The following is a 23,974-nucleotide window of genomic DNA, read 5'->3' as shown; positions in this document are numbered from 1 at the left end:
TCTTGAGCTGATTGCCCAGGAAGTAGTTGATTTTTTTTCTCATTCCAATTCGGATTGCATGTCATTGTAAACATTAGATGTGGTTTTCCATATGTTCGTACCAAAGTCATGGCATCTTGATACCGTTGGTACATATCACATGGGCTTCCACCGAAAGATGATGGCAAAACGATTCTAGTACCAACATTTCCTATATAATGTATTTGATAGGAATTTATAAGATGTGAGTTGTAACACGTGTTGTGAAAAATAATATTCAAATCATTAAGTTATCATACCTGCATTATTTTCACCTCAACGTAAACAATCTTGAAATCCTTGGTAAAGTTCTGAACGTATATCACGTTGATTTGAACGTATCCATCGTAGTCTTTATGTTTCAATCTTTACGTAATTGTCAACTACATATTGTTAAAGTAGACGGCCTCCTCTAAGTAACAAAGAAGACGAATTTTCTCGTCTGATTAAGAAGATAATTTACACCATATGCTTATTGGTGTAAATTTAAGTTTTAAAATTTTCTAATTAAAAATATAAAGCAGAAAGTACAATGTTTCTTTCACTAACCTGTAGCACATACGCATAGAAATTTAAGCATGTTAATCTGGTACCGTTGATATTTCGGCTGTTTATGTCCCAACCATATGTATCATATGGCAGAAAGAGTGGATATTGCAAAGGATCATAATAGCCAACTACGTCTTGAATGCTGATAAAATTTCCACCGATTCCTTGTATTGTAATATCTCGATTGCTCGAAGTTTCTTGAAATTCATTGTCAACAATGACAGCTGCAACTTGAGATGTTGTTGGAAAATATATTGACGTTCGTTAGGATTTTGTTGCCTGATGATGAGCCTACAGTTAGGTATGTCTTGACATTTGTCAATTTGTTGAAACACGTGTACAAATGGATTGTGTTGATCAAGAATGTTTTGTATCTTAAGCAGCAATTCTCGCCTTAGTTCTGGATTTTCAAGAAATATGTTGTCTATATCATGTTCCGTGTCTACAATCCACATCTGCATGTACCTTGACCTACAATTTTCATTTGGTAGAAGGCTTCCAATCGAGTGATATATTGATCCATGTGCACGAAATGTGTAAATTACATGCGTATCAGTTGCTAAAGGCTTATCTATGTTAACTCCCATTGATGTAAAAGAGAAAACATGATTGTATGCCCTTGTGAACTTCCGAAAATGTCTGCTGAAACGTCTGCTTATTCGTTTTCTTAAAAAGTACTAGAATTTTTTTTTCCTTCACATTTTCGGCCTATACATATACATACCTATACATAAATTAATTTTGCGCCATTTTAAAATAAAACCTCCAACTAGTACTTGAAAATCCAAAGGAAATAGTCAAACAAGAATTCGTATCATTTTACCAAACCTAAAAGGAATAAATGTTGAAAAGTGTAGCACATACTAAACCTCTCAAAATCTCTCAAAACATAAGTAAAATGTCGTAGAAATCTTTAACTTAAAATCATAAACTTTAAATGCGGAAATAGAAGTGCTGGTCCTCGGGTTATGTGCACCGACAGTCCAGCAAGTCACTCGTCAAGACCTCCAATATCATAGTTATTTATATCACCTCAAAACCCCTTATTTTCAAAAATAAGAAAAAGCATCACTTTTACTTTAAATAATTAAAAACAATTATTTAATAAAAACATTTTCTATTTTTCAGCCCTCGGTCTCCTTTCCTCGATCGCAACTCGAATAATCTTTAAAAATACATTTTAATGAAACCATGTAGAAAATATAATTTTAAACATGCAAATATGCACAACATAATTCAATTAATGCAATTAAAACATTTAATTAAAATACAAGAGAATTTAATAATTGCATGCATGTGGTTTGCGTGGACCTTTAAATTTTCGGGGCGTTACAATCTCCCCCCCTTAAATTGAATTTCGTCCTCGAAATTCGCTTATCCTTAATAACCCAAAGTTTAGACTTAGTTCTAGTATCCCAAAAATTCACGCTTTCGCTGCGCTACCCTGATAAAACTTAAGTTCTAGAATGTCCTTATGTCTCCTGGACCCCAATTAATTTTACCTTCTAAATCCTTATTTTGCAATTCGCAACTTAAAAAGACCCATAGCGACTTAGTGTTATGTTATTATAACCTCGAATTTCAACTTTTCTTAAAATTCCCAAAATTAAAAGAAGGATGGTCATACTTATCGTATATTATTTTCCTTATTTTATACCCAAAATATTTATGAACTTATCAAATTTCAACCTTAAAATCCCAAACGCAACCGCTAACGCTTAAATTTTCAAGACTAATATTATTTCATCCTTAAAAACCATTGGTTAACATTCCTTATAACATTATAACCAAAACATCCCAAAGTTCCAAATATTCTCAAAAGTCTAAACCATAAAAAAATTCTTACAATTTAAACCATTCAATTATCGCTTATTGCTAAATTAGTCCCAAAATTCCGTAATAATTGCAAAACTAATTCTTAATTTCCTCAAAAAAAATCATAATTGATTCTTAATTTCGAAAATCCTACGATTAACCCCTAAGTTCTTGGCATTCTTAATTTCCTACTACGAGTTTCTCATAACATAATTTCGATAATTTTAAATTTATTACCCAAAAATCAATTTCTATAAGCAATCTTATCTTTCATCAAGACTTAAAATCCCAATTTATACATTTCTATACTCCCAAAGTCGTTGCAAATCCTCGAATTATTATTACTTATGAGTAATTCCCAAAAATTAATTCAACTAGTAACCACGAATCATAAATATTTTCTTAGAAAATCTACGTGTCCCAAAGAAATTCATAATATTATTGATTAACTTATAGCTCAAAAAGTAGAATGTCAATATTAAAACCCAAAAAAATCAACATAGTCCATTCCACCACAAAGCCAACATGCGTTGAAATCAAATAATTTCTTATTTCACCTCGTATCACATATAAAAATCATGAAGTATATAATCTTTTAGCATAACAAGGTCATGCAACCATGCAGGGTAAAAATCATTTGCCATGCAACCTTAAACATAAACGTCAATCAACTTCAAAACGTATATGCACATGTAGCTTAAACATTTAGATCATGTAAACATGTAGGTAACATCACATAAATCATATAAAGCATGTAAACTCACATATTGAGGCTTGACGACTGATCTTTCTGGCGTTGATGGTGGCACAACCCTTTACAGGACCTTTGCTCTGATACCAACTGAAACGTCTGCTTATTCGTTTTCTTAAAAAGTACTAGAAATTTTTTTTTTCCTTCACATTTTCGGCCTTACTATACATACCTATACATAAATTAATTTTGCGCCATTTTAAAATAAAACCTCAAACTAGTACTTGAAAATCCAAAGGAAATAGTCAAACAAGAAATCGTATCATTTTACCAAACCTAAAAGCAATAAATGTTGAAAAGTGTAGCCCATACTAAACCCCTCAAAATCTCTCAAAACATAAGTAAAATGTCGTAGAAATCTTTAACTTAAAATCATAAACTTTAAATGCGGAATGAGAAGCGCTGGTCCTCGGGTTATGTGCACCGACAGTCCATCAAGTCACTCGTCAAAACCTCCAATATCATAGTTATTTATATCACCTCAAAACCCCTTATTTTCAAAAATAAGAAAAAGCATCAATTTTACTTTAAATAATTAAAAACAATTATTTAATAAAAACATTTTCTATTTTTCAGCCCTCGGTCTCCTTTCCTCGATCGCAACTCGAATAATCTTTAAAAATACATTTTAATGCAACCATGTAGAAAATATAATTTTAAACATGCAAATATGCACAACATAATTCAATTAATGCAATTAAAACATTTAATTAAAATACAAGAGAATTTAATAATTGCATGCATGTGGTTTGTTTGGACCTTTAAATTTTCGGGGCGTTACATCTGCCTTCGTCGTTATCCGTAGCATACAACTCTTGCAATTCAATGGGAGAAGGAATATGATCCAAATTTGTGTTTCCATTTCTACAGCAGAGTTGTGATGTTTCACCATGAAACAGTAGATCTTGGCAATGTATACAAATTCTTGGGTCAGACAATTGCCAACGATAATTTATCTCACTTTCACCGAAATTTCTTGCTAGGTTACGATATCGACGTGGACGTGGATATCGTTGTATGTTAGTAATGATATTGTTTTCATTGAAGTTAATTCCTGCGAAAATGTTCAAATTAATCTTCAAACTAACAATTTGAAAAGAAATTGTTGTTGTAAGAGTGAACCAATAAATTATATAGTAGAAATTTATTATTCTAACCTATTTGTAAACCTCATTTTTAAAAAAAATTTATTTTCAATTTAAATTGCGATATGTATGTAAGCGCTAATGAAAAAAATCATATATTTCATAATTTACGTTTGAAAAATATATCATATTCTAAAATAATAATTTTCTTATTTATACGAATTTTTGAAAAATTAGAATAATTATTTTAAATAAATTAAAATTTTTGAACGAAACTCTGAAAATAAGACATTAAAAATTGTACAATATGTTCAAATTATATTTTCCATGTTTAAAAATATATTTCATGTAGGATGATTCCTAGTTAATTTTAAATCACCTTCTGAAAGTTTTAAATGATTATATATTAGTGCATAAAATTTTGAAAATTAAAACAAAAATAAAAATCAATCACCTGGATGATGGACTATCATCGAAGTCATTAAATACTAAATGTAAAACTTGAGAGAGAAAATTGATGGCAGAAGCAATAAAAAGTTTTAATTTTTAACAAATATGTAATACACATGTATGTCATAAATAGAAAATGTAGTGAAACAATTATTTAGCAAAGTAATACTAATTAATCCAACCTATTTTGTTTCAATTATTTATTTTTATTTAAACGCGTTGATAATGGATAAAGATGTGAAACATATATATTTATTTGGATATAGTAGAGTAACTTGATGAACATAATTTGACGACGCTAGACGTGTGCTAGTACTTCCACGCTCGAAATTTGATGTCAAAGTATGATAAGATATTGGCTTTGAGCGACACGTTTGTCGCATTATAGTTAAATCAACAACTGTCATGAACAACAAATGTAGAGTATTTTTTAACTTGTTATTTGTAATAGTACTTGAGAATGATAACTATTTACCATGTTTTGTACAATACATCAAATTAAATAAATGGTTGTGTTGCCAATAAAGTATTGTTTTACATTACATTGTGGATATAAGTTATAATATTGTAGGAGATACTACAATTTTCACAAATGTTATGAGTTGATTGTTGAATCATTGTAGTTGGTACTGCAACAAAATTACTATTATCAAAATTAGACTCATCTGGAATTGATGATCTCTCGTTATCTTGTCTCCTTCGATAATTTGCACGACGGCGAGCCAATTCCATGCTCCTTGCATCCTAATTCATTGATCGTCGTCTAGTACGCTGGGCCAATCTCCAATTTATTTGTTGATCTGTTGAACAAAAAATGCATATTGTAAGCGTGTCGTGCATTTTTCATGTGAAAAAATTATCACTAATAGACCATGTAAATATTTTTTGAACTATGTATTATACAATGCTGGTTTGAAGTAGAAATAAAGGAAGTCAAATCCATTATTCTAATTTGGTAATTTGATCGACGTCGAGCAAGGTAAGATTGTTGTCATTGTTGGGTCATAGAATGTAATCTTTCACGTTCGTTACGCGTTAACATTTGTCGCCTTTCAATGATGTAAGAGCTGGAGTTAGAATTTGTCATGTCCTGCATAGAATTACAGACCAATAGTTAATGTGCTTATGAAAATAAGAAAATAATAGTGGAAACATTTAAGGAAAATTTAAATGATTATTTTTGCATGTACGTACATGTCATTGTCGTCAACTATTTGAACATAAAACTAAACTTATGTTCCACTAAAATGAAATAAAAAATACACACAGATTTATAGTAATAGTTCTGTTTGAGTAAATTCTCAAAGAACCTCAAATAACAATTAATATTCCTCGAGCAACACAACCAGAGCATAAATGAGAAATGACTTAAAACTTTAGAGCACAAATGATTACTCGGTTTCATTTAGAAGGAATCCAATTACCAACAAATTATCACATTAAATAAATTTACAAATTCAACCCATATTTTTTTCTTAAATTCGAATCAACCAAAATAATCGGTGTTCTTTTTTTAAAAATAACCTTAAATAAATAATCGAGAAATTGGCCTTCAGTCTCTAGCCGTCGATTTTTTTTGTGTTCAGTCCCTGGGTACTTTTTTAGTACCACATTTTCACATGAAGTGTACCACATTTTCACATGAAGTGTACCACACTTTGTATGACATAGTAGCACAATTTTGTAGGTAGGGAGTGAACCCAAAGAAATATTTTGATTGGGGATTAACTTCCCCAATAATAATTTAAATTAGATATTAAAAAAATGTGTACAGTTTATTGAACACTTTAATTCTACAAACAAAATAAAACATCAAATTTACTTGATTTGAAAATCGATCTCCATAGAAAAAAAAATCAAAAATTATATTATATTATATTATACTTATTAAGACTTTGGTTTACGTATTAAACTTTTGTAAAAAAAAAAACCAAATAGAAATGACTTAAAATTGTAGAGCACCCTGTTTACACATTATGCCAAATGTTTGGTGTGCAAATTGAGTTATGTCCAAAACTTAGGGAAAACGGCACAAACATCATTCAACAAACTGAAACAAAAAAATTTATTCTAGTAAGAAAACACAAAACCACTATCCTAAATGCGTACGCAAAATAAAAATAAGGTTCTTACCGTAGTGTGATAGAAGTTTGGAAGAGGAGATTTAACTTCAAAGAGAATGCGTTGTGTGATAGAAGTTTGGAGAGGAGATTTATCCTAGATCTGAAAATTGATAAAGGGAATGAAGTTTTAGTTTCTGAAGATAATCTGATTTGGTTGGAGCGTGTAAAACGTGGAGAGGTGGAGTGAGGGTAAATTAGGTAATTAAAAAAACAGAACAAAACACCATTTAGTTATTCTAAGATGCCTAGCTTTAATAAATAGTAAAAGATATGAAAGATATAAAAATTATATATATTAATTCTATTGTATTATTATGTTGATTGATCATTTTGTATAGAGAACATGTTATTGAAGTTGTTGTCTGGTCTATTTTGTCCCGAACTCGTGGCTTCCATTTTTCAATATTTAGATATATGCAAGAGAAATATATTCTCATTCCATCAAAGTCAACCTAAATCATAACCTAACATACTGAATGAAGAACCCATTAGCTTTATTATTTAAAGAAATTTCAAAATTTTGACACATAATATGATAAATATATTGCAAGTTGTGAAGAAATAATAGTAGAGAAACAGTTAGAGAAGCAGAATATTAAAATCCAATTTTTGTTTTTATACAAAAGATGTAAAAGACATATGCAATGCAAAATCATGAAAAATGGTCCAAAATTTGAGTCAAAATATTATAAAATGGTCTCGAGTTTTGGTTCACATTTGAACGCACTGAGAAACGGAAAGAGGTAGATAGTTTAAATGCATCATAAATTGCTTAGAAAATGAATTTTCTGTATGTCGAAGCTTGCTGAAAATATTTTATTTTGAAGTTGATAATCAATTCTTATGGAAAATAGAAGAAATGATGCATATCAAGGAATTGGAAAAAATATTTTGCAAGCACGATCAAAGTTTCTTGGTAAAAATATACTTGAATAAAATAATTTTGGGTGTACTTTTTTCCATCTTTTAAAATATTAGGTGCTTTTGATTTAATTGTTTTTTTAATCTTCTAGAATTCTACAGCATGAAAATTAAGAGGCAAAATGTAGCAACTGAGAAAGAGTCTTATGTTTGAAGCTACGCCTATGCGAAGTTCTACGAAGAATCCGTGCAACACTACAAAAAAATTAGTTTTTCGCAGCGCACAAATTCTTTTTCCGCGGCACATATTGCACGCTGCACAACTGCAAGCTGTTGAAAGTTCAAGATTATCCGTGGCGTACATGTGCAGGCTGTTAATACTATTATCCGCGGCGAGCATGTGCACGTCGTTAATACAATTATCCGCAGCATGCAATGTACGCCATTAATATTCATTAATATTTCTAAAATTAAAAACCGTTGCTAATTAGCGACGGTTTGAGAAATGCATCGCTAATTAGCGACGGTGCAAAAATCGTCGCTAATTCTAGCGACGGTTAATAAACCGTCGCTATTTAGCGACGGCTAGCAACTTTATATCATAATATGTCGCTACTTTTTTCGTTAAAATAAAAAAAATTAATTTTAAAATTTAATAAATTTTTTAAAAAAACTTACAATCTCACTATGCTAACAATACTCATGATGTTAACTAACACTTAAAAATTAACCAAAAATTGAAATAAAAAAATGTACTCTAAATCTAAACTAAAATCATCTAAGAGGAAGAATTTTAAGTGTTCTGAAGTGGTGTGGAGGAAAATAGAACGAAAATGCGGATATTTATAGACAATTTGCGACAGTTTTTGGTATAACCGTCGCTATTAGCGACGGATTTTTATTAAACCGTCGCGCATAGCGACGATTGTTTATTAAACCGTCGCTAATAGCGACAGTTATAAAAAACTTAGCGACGTTTAAGTTAAACCGTCGCTAATAGCGACATTTTTAGAAAATTGTCTCTAATTTAAAATTAACGACGGTTTTTTTAAAACCGTCACGAAATATAGCGACGGTTTTAGTAAAAACGTCGTATATAATTTATTAACAGCACACATAGATGCATGTATCCGTAGCGTGCTTTTAATGCACGCCGTTATTTCTGTCAAATGCAACAATATTAACAGCGCATATATAGGTGCACGCTGTTAAAAGTAATATGCACAGCGTGCATTAACTTTTAATGCACATTGTTGACAGCGTGCATTAACTTTTAATGCACATTGTTGATGACGTGCTGCGAAAAATCATTTTTCTTGTAGTGCAAAGCTGAGCTGAAGAAAGTAATAGCTACCTTCAGTACAAACATTTTTCACTAATTTTTTTTTATCATCAAAGGTATTTTTTCACAACTGTTAGTTAGATATAGTAAAACAATAAATAAAGAAAATTAGAAAACAATCATAATGGGAAAAAAAACCATAACAGAGCAGAGAAAGGGAAACAAAACCTTGTAAATTTTAATGACTTCGAGGAGTGGTTGAAGATCGGACAATAAATAAAGAAAATTAGAAAACAATAATAATGGAGAAAAAATCATAACAGAACAGAGAGAGGGAAACAAAACCTTGTAAATTTTGATGGGTTTGAGGCGTGGTTGAAGATCTGTCCAAGTTGTCAGCGTCGTGAAATGCAACTAATTAGATGAGAGTAAATTGATAGAGCTTATCACAAATGAATCTAAGAACATCGAATAACGAGATGAAAAAACCTGAGAGAATAATGAATTTGACAAAATATAAAACCTTGATCTAGAATTAAAAATTTGAAAACAATTAATAATGAGATTGCTCGGCAGTTTGAAAACCTGATATGAATACATAAATCAATGAAGAATGAAGATTAAAAGGCAAATCAGCTCAAACAACAAAAAAAGTACTGAAAAAGTAGCTCGAGAATTAGTGAACGGCCTTCAAAACATGTAAATAAATGATCTTCGGACATATAAGAACGCACCAAAAAGAACATGAAACCACAAAAAAATCAACATGTCATCTCTGTGAAGATCCCAACTTTGCCATGAAAGGCTCAATATGAAACCAAATGACCAAATCAATAAGAAGTTTTCCAACTCTTTCCTTTTTGTGCTAGTGCTATGAAATTTAAAATTTTGAAGAACTCCAAGGAAGAAGATTTATAATTTGCTGAAATTCTAAACTGATGAAATCCCAAATTACCAATCCCACACAATCTAAACAATCGGGGACTATAAATTATCACCAGAACTCAAATCCTAACATAAAACGATAAATAGATAGTAAGTATACAATGAATTAATAAAAATTGATTGAATGTAATTTTAGCAAATAAAGGTTGAAAGTAAAATTAGATTTTTGATATCAGAAAGTGATATGCATTTGTATAATTTCTGAATAGAAGTCAGAAAATATAATTCAACATAAAAATTTAGAAACAAACTTAATTTAATGGCATGATAGATATTGTTTCCATTACAACATCAAAAGTGATTAGTTTTCCTTACATTTGTGAGAATCGAAAGCTTATTTCCCCTCTTCCCAACGAATGGCTCCCAACCAAGAAATTGAAAACCTCCCCAATCTCCCTTCACTTTCCCAATCCAACGGAAGATGAAGACAAACAAAATAGATTTCTTGCTCCGTTTTTTTTTTCCGGAAAGGAGTTTAAAAGTAAATGTAAACAATAAAAGAATCTTGGTCCATATTTATCAGAAATGGACCTGATTTTCGTCATCTTCAGTTTTCCGGAGTTTTTGTTATATCAGTTTTCCTTAAAACAAAGTCGAGACAACAGCTGTTTTTGCTCTTCCAAAAACTACGATTAGATTTTTTTTTGTAGTGAGATGGGTTGGGGAATATATTTTTAACATGAATTGAAAAAAGAAGAAACGGGAAATCATGTTTCTATTTTGTGCGGCTATTGGTTTGGGAGTGAAGAAGAGAGTCTGATGTTTTGATTTTGTGAAGAACAAAGATCTGTTCGGTATAAAAATGAAGAAAATATATGTTTGGCATATTTAACACTATAGAGCTGTAAATAATGAGGGCCATTAAAAACTTGAAACAGAAAAAAAAAAGAAAAAAGTCGATGTTTGTAAGGGAATTAGAGATTCTGTTATGAAGCACATTCCATAACGATGTTCTCAGAATAAAAAGCTAAGAACCAATGCTCTAATAATGAGTGGCCCAGTACAGTTAAAGAAATCACTTGAGAATAAGTAACAAAGGAAAACTAAGAAGATTTGCGGAGTTAACATGTCGCCAGGATCGTTGAGAACTTAAGGGTATGCGATTCCATGTCTCTCCAGAATCATCAGTATACAGCAGAATAGCTGGCTTGCCAACGATCCAACCTTCCTTGCCTTTGAAACTGATGGAGTTAATGGTGGAATTATTTTATGGGCTCACATAATTTAATTAATTGTACATGGACAAGTTATCTAATAAAGAACCCAATAAAGTGATTTAATTAATTAAGAGTTTCCAAAATATTAAATAAATTGGTATGGTTCACCATATGTGTAGAAATCCAGCTCAATTAGGTCTTCTATGATGGGTTGAAGACTGCTATGGTTATATAAGGTTATGGTCCCCAAGGCACAGAGATATAACACAGAATATATACGGCACACATATTCTAGATCTCTCTCCTTCTCCTATCTAAGGCAAGAATAAGGTGGTCGATTATCTGTTGTCTTGAAAGATTCAGAACTCTGACTCTAGATCAATCAATAAATTATGGTACGTGTTTACTATTATTTATATATTTCGGATAATTCGACATGAATTCTTGGCGTGTTGTGATTTATGGATTTAATCACATGATTTATAGATTTATTTTATTAAATCTCCAACGAGTGATATGAGAGACACGTTCATGTTGAATTATGAGAATTTTTGTTTATTGATAGATCGAAACAGAAAAGTATGTTTTATTTTCAGATCTGAGACGATTTTCTTATATGTAAATTTATGGATTCAGATCTGATTTTTAAATTTTTTGAATTTGGATCTGAATAAATTCATTTTCTTTGGATATAGTATTTTCGTATTTTACACCCAAAATTCAGATTTATTTTCGAAAAAAAAATCAAAAATCGAAAATTCGAATTTTTCGAATTATGGATAGGCCGCCGGATTCAGGGCAAATCGGACGTCTCCGGCCACTTTCCGGCGGCGATTGCTTAGGTATTTTGTTCTCCATCTTCCGGTGCCCATATAACCACCATACATTGACCGGAAACAACTATAAAAGGCCTGAAATCATGAATACTCGCCGCGTGATTTCCGTTTTATTTTTGGAAGATTCGATCGATTTATGGCTGATTTTGGTCGTTGATTTCATGGTGGTGGTCGACCGTAGTAACACTACCCTGGGTCATGGTCGTCGTCGACTGGTTTGGCCGGATGAGGCGGCGGCGGCATTTAGGTTTAGGGTTTTTTTTTTCGAATTTGGGGATTGATTTGGGTTGAATTTAAGGCCTCGTTTGGTTGTCCAAATTTTGAAATCCAGAATTTTAATCTCTTATTAAATTTTGACTTCTGCAATTGTGATTTGAGAAAATTAAAGTCGACATTTTCAAAAAAAATTAATTGCATGAAATAAAATTAATATGAAATTATTCATTACATTATTGTCTTTGTTTATTTCGATAAAATATTTGTGGGTGAATAATTATGAGGTGCAAATATTTTATTTCTTGCAAATTTGGTCTCCATGCTTTATTTGGCCCATTAAAGTAAATTAAATTTTCTTGTGACAATTTTAAGTTAAATTAATATCTTATATCTCAAATTTGGTTAAATTTAAATTTTATGTTAATAATGTGATTTTTTAGATATGCAGATGTTGTTAAAGTTTAAAATAAATTGTATTTCAATTTATGCGAAAAATAGCCGGTCCGAAGGAATACTATTTTTTGGCCAAATTGCAAACACAATAGATGATTTCAAAGTGCATCTAGATCTATGCGAAAAATAATCGGCCAAATGAAGATTATTTTCTGGCCAGATTTGGTGTACAATATGTCTTCTTCAAGTGCATTTATATTTATGCAAAATATAGTCGGTCCAAAGGAAGACTATTTTTTGGCCAGATTGCAGACTTAATAAGTGACAAAAAAAATTGTGTTTATATCTATGCGGAAAATAATCGGCCCAAAGGAAGGTTATTTTTTGCCAGATTAAAAGCAAATAATTATGTGGTCTTAAAGCGTGTCAAAACTATGCAGAAATTAATAGGCCAAAAAGAAGATTATTTTCTTGCCAGATTGTAGACACATTATATGATATTAAATTGTGTTAAATTAATGCGAAAAATGATCAGCCCAAAGGAATGTCATTTTCTGGCCAAATATTAGCACAATATGTTGTACTAAATATGTGATAATTTCGGATTTATCCATGCATACAATTGTCGGTCCAAAGAAAGGCATATTATTGGCCGGATTTATTATCAAGATTTAATAACCATGATATTTGAGGGTACCACTTACAAATTGTTATTTTTGTTCAAAGACTAAATATCAATGTTGTGCTAGGTATTTTTTATGGGCCCACCACCAGCATTCTTATATTTTGTGATTTATTTAATTTAAATACATGCATGAACTATAATTTATTGTGAGTTTTTTTGTTCTATTTTGTTATAGCATCTTCTATATCTGTCAATCTGAACAACATTCGAGTACTTAATGGCTCAAAATTCAAGAAATGGAAAGAGCATGTTATGATAGTGCTCAGCTACATGGATTTGGACTATGCGCTAAAGGAAGATCGCCCCGCACTTTTGACCAGTTCAGGAACTGCTGATCAAAAGGGTTCTTTGGAAAAGTGGAAGCAATCAAATCGCATGAGTCTGATGATTATGAAACGTTCCATTCCAGATACTTATAAGGGGTGCAATTCTTGAAGAAAATGATGCCGAAAAGTTTTTTACTCAAATAGCAGATCGTTTCGCTGCAAAAGAAAAGTTCGAGACAAGTACTATTCTAATTAAACTTGTCTCAGTGCGGTACAAGTCTTGATCTCTCTGCCTACGCAATTTAATCAATTCAAAATAAGTTATAATACCCAGAAGGAAAAGTTGACTTTGAATGAGTTTATTGCGCAGTGCGTTCAGGAGGAGGAGAGATTGAAACAAGATGTGATTGAAAGTGCTCACTTGACATCTAACTATCAAGGTAATTGTATCATAAGAAAAAGAAATCGAGCAATAAGGAAGGAAACTCTGGGACTTCACAGCATATGGAGCAACAAAAATAAGATAAAGTGATCACTTGTTTCTTTTGAAAAAGAACTGATGGGCATGTGAAGAAGGATTGTCTCAAATACTCCAATTGGCTTGCAAAGAAAGGGTTGCCTAAGGAGCCAGTTGTCAACTGATGATGAAAGATACCACTTCTAGAAAATGACAATAAAAATGTTAGTGTTTTTTTTAAAGTTTTATTTAGGAACTGAGTTTTTATTTTCTGGTATTTGAATTTGAAAAACAAAATTTGATTTTAGTTTCATGTTTGGACAAATCAAGTTTTTTCTTTATCCATGTGGTAATGAAACTTTTCAATTTTTCGAAATTCAATTATGTTTGGTATGAGTTCTTTGATTGATAAACTTGATAAATTGAACATCAATATTTTAAATAACATTGACATTATGCATGCATGATTTTGAAATTAAATGCAAATTAATTTCGTATGTTGACTTTGGTGTGAGTGAGTAAATTGGAAAGTCAACATTGAGAAGAATATATTGATGTTTATGTCCACATATGTGGTGGTATAAATTTTATCAGGTGGTTATTTCATTCAGATTTATAGAGAACATTGTTTAGATATTGTGAAAATCATTGGGATGTTTGGCAGATATTTAAGAAACCCGACACTGGATTATTAATTGGGTTATGCGGTATATAACTCACACATCGAAAATCTGACATTTGGAAATAGTTGGATATTTGGACTCCGAATAAAGTTGCGGAATTTTATTTCCGGTAATGATCATTGGTCTAAGAAACCATTGAGGATCAATTGTGATAATAAAGCCTCTATATTATATTTAAAGAATAACTGAAACTCGTCAAAGTCAAAATATATTAACATGGAGTTTCTATTTGGAAGAAAATAATTCAGAGTGATTGGTGTCAATTGAGCATGTTATCGCAAACTCTGTAACTGCGGATGCGTTTGTCATGGGTTGGCCACCCAAGATGTTTATGGGCATGTGACACATATTAATGTTGTCCATATAGATGATATGCATGTACATTGGAAGTTTGTATTTGGTTTGTGCATCAACTCATTTGACATGATTTAAGTTTCTGTACAGATTAAAGTTTATTTGAATTACTTTGAAATAAAGTGTTGTCTTTCAATGTGGTTTAGCATTTGGTAGAAAGTCTGTTATTTGACTCTTTGAGTTATTAGGAGGACCGGTTGAAAACACAGGTTTTATTCTGGGATCACATTTTTGTATTTCCATGCTACACATCCATACTTTATATATGTTACTGATTATGCATATATTGTGATCATTGATGGGTCTAGTGATTTTAAATGTAGCGATGACTGCTTTGGTTCAATATTGGTATAATTTATAGACGAGATTGTCAAGGAATATCTTGGTTTAGATAACAAGAGCTCAATCCAGTTTTTTGCATGTACAATATCCAGATAACTTATGTGGCCCAAGTGGGAGATTGTTGGAATTATTTTATGGGCTCACATAATTTAATTAATTGTACATAGACAAGTTATCTAATAAAGGACCCAACAAAGTGATCTTTTTAATTATTGGTTTCCAAAGTTTTAAATAAATTGATATGGTCCACCTTATGTATAAAAACCCTGCCCAATTAGGTCTTCTATGATGGGTTGAAGACTGCTAAGGTTATATAAGGTTATGGTCCCCAAGGCACATATATATAACACAGAATATATACGGCACACATATTCTAGATCTCTCTCCTTCTCTCATCTAAGGCAAGAATAAGGTGGTCGATTCTCTGTTGTCTTGGAAGATCCATAACTCTGGCTCTAGATCAATCAATGGATTGTGGTAAGTGTTTACTGTTATTTATATTTTTCTTATAATTTGACATGAATTCCTGACATGTTGCGATATATGGATTTAATCATATGATTTATAGATTTATTTTATTAAATCTCCAATAGTTAAATCTATAGTCTTCAGCAGAGGGAATGGAACGTGAAACCCAAGTGCTTCCTCCATCTTTTGTCACTAATATAGTTGAATTAAACGTGTAAATGTTTAGGTAAAAAATATATATAAAAAATAAATACACGATAATCGCAAATCAAACACGTGTAAATCTTCACATCAAACACAACTTCCTCTTCGTGGATCAATCTTCACATCAAACACAGTTCCCTCTTCGTGGATCCACCATTGACGATCATATAATTGACTTCGACGGTTCTGAAAACTCTGATTAGATTTTTTGTAGTGAGATGGGTTGTGGAAGATATTTTATCAGGAATTGAAAAAAGAAGAAACGGGAAATCATATTTTTATTTTGCGCGGCTCTTGGTTTGGGAGTGAAGAAGTCTGGTGTTGATTTTGTGGGCTCTTGGTTTGGGAGTGAATAAGAGAGTCTGATTTGGTGGGAACCCTAAGAACGTGATGTGACTGAAGGGTAATATATGTATTTCATAAAACAGACCAAAACACCATTCAGTTTCTATCAGATGCTTAACATTAACAAAATAGTAAAAGATAATTCAGTTTTCACCATATGTAGATTAAAATTATTAGCGAGTATGATGAAATAGTAAAAATCCTATCAAATATCGAATTATATTTTAGAGATATTATATGATTATGTTGTATGCATAGATTTAGTTGACATACATCACCAAATTCTATATTAACCACGATTCTTCACCTATAATTAAAAGACTCCTAACCATTATCAACATACGTATTTTACTTGTCTTTCATACGCTATTTACATGCAATCTCAAATACAAATATAAATAATTGTATTAAAATAAAAAAATTACAATAATAATAAGGAATATATTGATAATATTAATATTAATATAATTAGTCTTATTGCTTATTTTATCAAATTATTATTGCTATTATTTTGTAGTATTGTTTTGTCAAAATTTTTATTTTTCTTATTTAAAATTTATTTTTTTTTATCAATTATTAATAATAAATTTTATCATTCTTATTACTATTAACTTAACTCTCATTATTCTCAATCATATTATTTTCTTGTTAATCTATTTCTTATTATTTATTGATTTAATATTATACTTATTTCTTATTATTTAGTATTAATATATATATATTATTATTTTACAAGAATTAATTTATTTCTTATTATTTAAGATTACTATTATTATGCTTATTTTATACTGTTATATATTTAATATAAACTCATTAGTATTATTTTAAAATATTTTATTTCATATCATTAAACAATTGTTTGTTTCAGATTATTTTTTTCCTATTTCTAATAATATTTTGAATTTTTCAATTTAATTTATCTAACTTATATTATTTTATTAAGTATGTTTCTAAATATTTAATTATTATCCAATTAATGTAAAAATATGTTATTAATTTGGTCTTTACAAGGCTTTAATGATGTGGGGTATTTTGGTAATGATACACAAAATTAATCTATTATTTTAAAATCATTTCAAACGTCATATATTTTAGTATCCGACGTCATATATTTTGGTACAAATGATGATTAAAAATCATTTAAGTCTAAAATTGGGCACACGACTTTATTAGTAAGCTCAAAGTTGGGCTCACAACTTCAAAGCCCATAATTCATCTTGGAGGCTCTAAACAGAAGGAGGATCTCATTATTTAAGTTACGTACACTTATTTTTTGTTAATAAGTTTTATAGTTTTTTTTTTGTACATATTTCGAATGTTATTTGTGACAGGTAGGGACATTGAAGGAGCACAAGTTCACTTGGATTGATTTGTTCTACATGATTGAAGTGTGATGTGACCGGGTAAAAATGAGTGCAAGATGCGTGGGCAATTTCAACGGGTCGGGTTATGAAAATGAAGAGGAATGAGAGCACATCGAGATGCATTTAAACCAAAGGTTTTTTCCTGAGAAAAAACTTATGTTGTCCTGCAAACACGAAAATAACCATGTGAATTGGCGTCAGAGAAGTGTCCGACGTATCCACTCTGATGCTTAAGGCAGACGGTGAATAAAGAGAATCAATATAGCAAGGAGAAATGTTGTATTAATGGTGTTTTTTTTTTTGGGAGAGTAAATGGTGGAGGCAGAAGATATATGAAACAATCAATGAAACAATGTTTAAACAAACCTGGTATTTATAGAAAAGAAGTCAATGATGACCTTGTTTTCAGTGACCACTTACTAATTATGACAAGATGGTTGCACATACCCTGCTTTCTGATACCAACTTCTGTAATACGCCAAACTGTCTAGCTCTTTCATCTTGTCAAATTAATGCGATTCTGACACTAATGATTACCAAGATAAGATATCTCATACTTGTGCACTCGAGTGAGGTACTGTTATCGAGGTAACATGGATAGAGAACCATCGCCCGGAACTCGTCTGGAAGCCCGGCTTCTGGCAACCTGGGGAGATGATGTCTCGGACAGTCACTTGCCCGGATATTATCAAACCGGCCCAAAGCTTGTCAGAACCTAACCTATGATCCGGGATCATCCAGTACCCACGACCGGGTCTCTCCGATCGGGTATCAAAGTGTTCACTCAGATTGACTGATCCACCCAGATTTCCGAAGTTGGTTACGTACGTAAAGTATTTTCTTACAACATGAATGCAATTAGGTTCACCGTAAAGGTTATGGTCGTGGAGGCCATCAGAGACCCTATTTGTCCAGTTCCATGCATAGAAATATATATTATATCGTTACCATTTCAAGATAAATGAACCTGCAGGCATACTCAGATGTCCCAATCTTACCCCGATGAGTCAAGGAAGTAAAGGGATATGTTGCCTATCTAATTAATCAGGGTAAGATTGGGACATGACACACCTGATTTGGACATCCAAAATCTATGTAGAAATTGGTCCCTTACATGCACATAAATCTCACCCCAAGAATCCAAACTCCTAACTTACATGTGTTTGTCGAGCCCCTGAGCACCTTTGCAAGCTCTATAAAGAATCGATAAAGGGGAAAGAAAAAGAGACCAACTTCACTGAGCGAAGTGACCGTTTGAGTGATTCAACTCATTCTGATGCTGCTGATTTTATGAATGATTTCTCTGGAAATGATCAATATGTTGGTGAGAAAGAAATGAACAATATTGATGCTGCAGATTTTCTCAATGATTTCTCTGAAAATGAACAATATAGTGGTAGAATATAAATGTACAATAATTTATTTTTCATGTATTTATATGATAATGTTTTATTGTACAATTATGATATGTGTTACATTTACATATGTATTGTCATTAATATTTTTTTCATTGCATATTTTTTTGAAGTTCAAATATGGAAAATGCTATGAGCAAAGCTGAAGTTTGCATACCCGATAGTGGTACAACGCACACTATCCTCCGAGATAAAAGATATTTCTTGGAACTAAAACCAACAAAAACAACGGTGAATACAATATCAGGTCCTGTAGACTTGATTAAAGGATGTGGTAAAGCACAATTTTTGTTACCTAATGGTACAAAATTTTTGATCAATGATGCTTTATATTCACCACAATCGAAAAGAAATTTGTTGAGTTTTAATGATATATATTCCCATGGGTATGATACTCAAACAATGAATGAAGGGAATGAGAAATATATGTGTCTTACCACATATAAATCAGGAAAGAAATATGTGATTGAAAAACTACCAATGCTCCCTACTGGATTGCATTATACACATATACGTCCCATTGAATCAAACATGGTAATTGATAATTCTTCAATATTAACCAATTGGCATGATCGATTAGGACATCCTGGTTCAACAATGATGCGAAGAATTATAGAAAATACACATGGTCATCCATTGAAAGACCAGAAGATCTTTCAGAATAATAAGTTTCAATGTAAAGCATGTTCTCTTGGAAAACTTATTATAAGACCATCACCAGCCAAAATCCAAACTGAATCACCAATGTTTCTTGAACGTATTCAGGGTGATATTTGTGGACCAATCCATCCACCATGTGGACCATTCAGATACTTTATGGTATTGATTGATGCCTCCAGCAGATGGTCACATGTATGTTTATTGTCAACTCGAAATGTTGCATTTGCAAGATTACTTGCTCAAATAATAAAATTGAGGAATCAATTTCCCGATTATACAATCAAGAAAATTAGACTTGATAATGCTGGTGAATTTACTTCCCAGACTTTCAATGATTATTGTATGTCTATGGGAATCATTGTTGAGCATCCTGTTGCTCATGTACATACTCAAAATGGATTGGCTGAATCATTGATTAAACGTCTGCAAATGATTGCTAGACCAATGATTATGAAAACAAAGCTCCCTATTTCTATATGGGGACATGCAATTTTACATGTCGCTGCATTAATTTGCATCAGATCAAGTGCATATCATAAATACTCCCCATTGCAGCTTGCATTTGGTAAAGAACCAGACATTTCTCATCTGAGAATTTTTTGATGTATGGTGTATGTGCCTATTGCACCACCTCAACGAAAGAAAATGGGACCTCAACGAAAGATTGGTATTTATATCGGTTATGATAGTCCATCAATCATTCGATATCTTGACCCTCAGACAGGCGACGTGTTCACAACACGTTTTGCTGATTGTCATTTTAATGAGGAAATCTTCCCAATGTTAGGGGGAGACAAGAAACATACCGAAAAAGAAATTACATGGTATGTATCATCATTGTTACATCTGGATCCAAGAACACAACAATGTGAAAAAGATGTACAGCAAATTGTGCACTTGCAAAGAATAGCAAAACAAATACCAGATGCATTTACAGATATAAAAAGGGTAACTAAATCATATATACATGCTGTAAATGCTCCTCCTCGAATTGAAATTCCAAAGAAAGAAATTGAACAAAGTCATGATGTCGTAAAACACTTGAAGCGTGGAAGGCCAGTCGGTTCCAAGGATAAAAATCCTATAATAAAAAAAAATTCATAGAGAAACACAATGATCACAAAATAGAGAATGATGTTCCTGAAGAAACACATGATGATCACAAAATAGAGAATGTTGTTCCTGAAGAAACACATGATGATGAAAATGTTATGTCAGAACCACAAAATGACGAGAATCATGAAATCTCTATTAATTATATTAATACTGGAAAAATATGGAACCGAAAAGATATAGAAGAAATTGATGATATATTTTCTTATAATGTGGCAATCGACATCATAAATGATAATGAAGATCATGAACCAAAATCTTTTGGTGAATGTAAAAATCGGCAGGATTGGATAAAATGGAAATATGTCATCCAGGTTGAATTGGATTCGCTAAATAAACGTAATGTTTTTGGACCTATAGTCCTTACACCTGAAGGTGTAAAATCTGTTGGATACAAATGGGTTTTTATTCGAAAGCGAAATGAGAAAAATGAAATTGTAAGATATAAAGCTCGACTTGTTGCACAAGGTTTTTCTCAAAGGCCTGGAATTGATTATGAAGAAACGTATTCTCCCGTGATGGATGCAATTACGTTTCGGTATTTGATTAGCTTGGCAGTATCTGAAAATTTAGAAATTTGTCTTTTGGATGTTGTTACAGCTTACTTATATGGATCACTTGATAGTAATATATATATGAAAATCCCTGAAGGATTTAAGATTCCTGAAACACAAAGTTCAAAACCCAGAGAATGTTATTCTGTGAAATTACAAAGATCATTATATGGGTTAAAGCAATCGGGCCGATTATGGGCCGAATGTGATATAATCGGCTAAGTGATCATTTGATGAAAAAGAGATATGTAAATAATTCAATATGCCCTTGTGTTTTCATTAAGAAAAAAACATCCGGATGCGTAATTATTGCTGTATATGTTGATGATTTAAACATCATTGGAACGAATAAGGAAATTCATGAAGTTGTGTCATACTTGAAGGAAGAATTTGAAATGAAGGATCTTGGAAAAACCAAGTATTCTCTGGGTTTACAAATTGAACAAAAAGAATGTGGAATATTTGTTCACCAGAAAAATTATACAGAAAAGATCCTTAAATGTTTTGATATGGATAGATCAAATCCTGTAAGTACTCCAATGGTTGTTAGATCATTAAACATAGAAAAGGATCCCTTTCGTCTATGTGAAGATGATGAAGATATTCTTGGTCCAGAAGTACCATATTTAAATGCTATCGGTGCCCTTATGTATCTTACAAATTGTACAAGGCCTGATATATCTTTTGTCGTAAATTTATTGACAAGATTTAGCACATATCCAACAAAGAGACACTGGAACGGAATTAAAAATATATTCCGTTATCTACGTGGAACGAAAGACTTGGGACTTTTGTATTCAAAAGATGCTAATCCAAGTATAATTGGTTATGCCGAAGCTGGATACTTATCTGATCCACACAAGGCACGTTCCCAAACTGGATATGTATTTACTCGTGGAGGTACTGCAATTTCTTGGCGTTCACAGAAACAAACGCTCGTAACCCCTTCATCAAATCATGCCGAGATTATTGCACTACATGAAGCAAGCCGTGAATGTGTGTGGTTAAAATCAATGACCCAACATATCCAAATCTCATGCGGATTATCATTCGACGAGAAGCCTGTGATACTATATGAAGATAATGCTGCAAGTGTTGCTCAAATGAAAGAAGGATTCATAAAAAGCGACAGAACTAAACATATTCCTCCTAATTTCTTTTCATTCACCAAAGAGCTTGAGAAGAATAAATGTATTGATGATCGTCACATTCAATCAAGTGAAAACTCATCAGATCTCTTCACAAAGGCACTTCCTACGACAATATTCAGAAAGCACATATATAATATTGAGATGCGCAATCTACGAAATTTGTGAAGAATTGTTCGTGTCAACATGAGGGGGAGTTTACGTGACTGCACTCTTTTTCCCTTACTATGGTTTTTATCCCAATGGGTTTTTCCTAGTAAGGTTTTTAACGAGACAGTATAAAAACACGTAATGAAGACAATCATTATGATCATCATCACAAGGGGGGAGTGTTGAAAAATAATATTTAAAATGTGTATATTGAATATTTGAATGTTGAATATTTGAATGTTGAAAATTAGGTAAAATTAGGTGTTGAATATTGAAATTTGTGTGTGATGATGAAGGTAATGATGTAATTTAATTTTGGAATATTTGTAAAAATTTTCTATAAATAGATCTCTCATTTGTAAAGAAAATCACAATTGAGTTGAGAGAAAAATATTATAAAGTGTGTAGTATGATAATTTTGAGAGTTTGAGATTTTTACTTTTTACCATAAATTTTTACTTTTTCACAACAAAAATAAATTAATATAAAGGGAGTAATGGTATCCTTAACCTTTACACTCGAAATAGTAGAATAATGGAACTTGTAAATCAAAAGTCAAAACGCACTAACATCTTGGATTCGTTGTCGATATCTCTACAAGATAAATTCTAGAACCTGTAACTTGGTTTACACACTTACATGAACTTGTATTATCTAATAGATAAACGTTTAATCCAAGTATAATATATCTTTTTTTTAACATTATCAACAATTTTGGTGGAACATTTCATGTTCGTAGTCTTTGCTTGATTTTGATGTTAACAAAACTTGTTAATTTGTTTCTAATAAATCTACCTAAGTGCGCAGAAAGCTGAAACTGAAATAATCAGTTACGAGCCAAAACTGAAGCTGTCATCGATACTAACTGAAAGAACCAACTGATCACATGAACTGAACCAGTTCAACTGATGCATCGTAGAACAGTTCAACTGAATGTCCAGCTGATAGGCAGTTTAGCAGAAGACCTTCAGAAGCCCGACCAGCTGATGAAGAGTTCAACTGATGAAGATCCCAGCTAACCAGTTAGACTGAATCAAATAAATTAGTTCACCTGACGAGCCAACTGATTCATCTCATCAGAACAAGACCAGTTCAGAACATCGGTTAGGAGCAATCAGTTGCAGACCACGACAATTTTACTTAATGGAATCCAGCTGTGCACAAAGGTACAAAGTATTGTCGGGCAGTACAACGCAGATCCCAAGGAATGAATTAAAATGCAACAGATACAATAATTGAGTCTCACTGTACGTTCAAAACTTCTCACCTATAAATAGAATATCAG

The 23,974-nt window shown here is 31.8% G+C and overlaps 1 long non-coding RNA gene across 1 annotated transcript; it reads right to left on the bottom strand.

Annotated features, from left to right (window-relative positions):
* Window positions 1-4,956: 4,956 nt before the first annotated feature.
* LOC140990341 (uncharacterized) lies at window positions 4,957-5,796 on the bottom strand. Its single transcript, XR_012177634.1, has 3 exons — window positions 5,572-5,796; window positions 5,250-5,468; window positions 4,957-5,068 (listed from the first exon to the last, which is right to left on the bottom strand). It is a non-coding gene; the product is annotated as an uncharacterized lncRNA (long non-coding RNA).
* Window positions 5,797-23,974: the final 18,178 nt, after the last annotated feature.

The sequence above is a fragment of the Primulina huaijiensis genome, chromosome 12, assembly GCF_012295235.1.
Source record: "Primulina huaijiensis isolate GDHJ02 chromosome 12, ASM1229523v2, whole genome shotgun sequence".
Taxonomy (NCBI): domain Eukaryota; kingdom Viridiplantae; phylum Streptophyta; class Magnoliopsida; order Lamiales; family Gesneriaceae; genus Primulina; species Primulina huaijiensis.
Note: the sequence above shows the minus strand (reverse complement) of the source record. Positions and strands in the feature narration are given on the sequence as shown.